The following is a 434-nucleotide window of genomic DNA, read 5'->3' as shown; positions in this document are numbered from 1 at the left end:
GAAAAAAATGCCAGTTTCTTCACTTTGATTATTTTATCGAGTGCCTGGTTTCACCACGCTGCCACATATTATAGTTAAAGTTTAACAAACACAGAGAAGATGAAAGCTCCTTATTACACGATGGAAATATTGAGGGAAGCTGGTGTCTCAAGAGGGTCAGGGAGAGACAGCTACATGCGTGAAAAAGTTAGGAGGATCCAACTAGCCGATGACTGGGGCGATCAGCAAGCCAACCCTTTCATGTATTCTGGAGAGGAGGGAGGAGCAGCTATGGCACTGTGCTGCCTGCAATGATACATAATATTCTCCAACCAATAACCGATAATCAACCTGACTGGCAAGTGTACCGGGTACCGGTACCGTATACTTATCGAACTGAAATCGGTTCTTAAATATAGGGTACCGGTACTCTGACCTGTAAACAATCACGCCCC

This window comes from Aplysia californica, unplaced genomic scaffold, assembly GCF_000002075.1.
Source record: "Aplysia californica isolate F4 #8 unplaced genomic scaffold, AplCal3.0 scaffold00093, whole genome shotgun sequence".
NCBI classification, from domain to species: Eukaryota; Metazoa; Mollusca; class Gastropoda; order Aplysiida; family Aplysiidae; genus Aplysia; species Aplysia californica.
The sequence above is the reverse complement of the archived record's forward strand: the minus strand, read 5'-3'. Positions refer to the sequence as shown.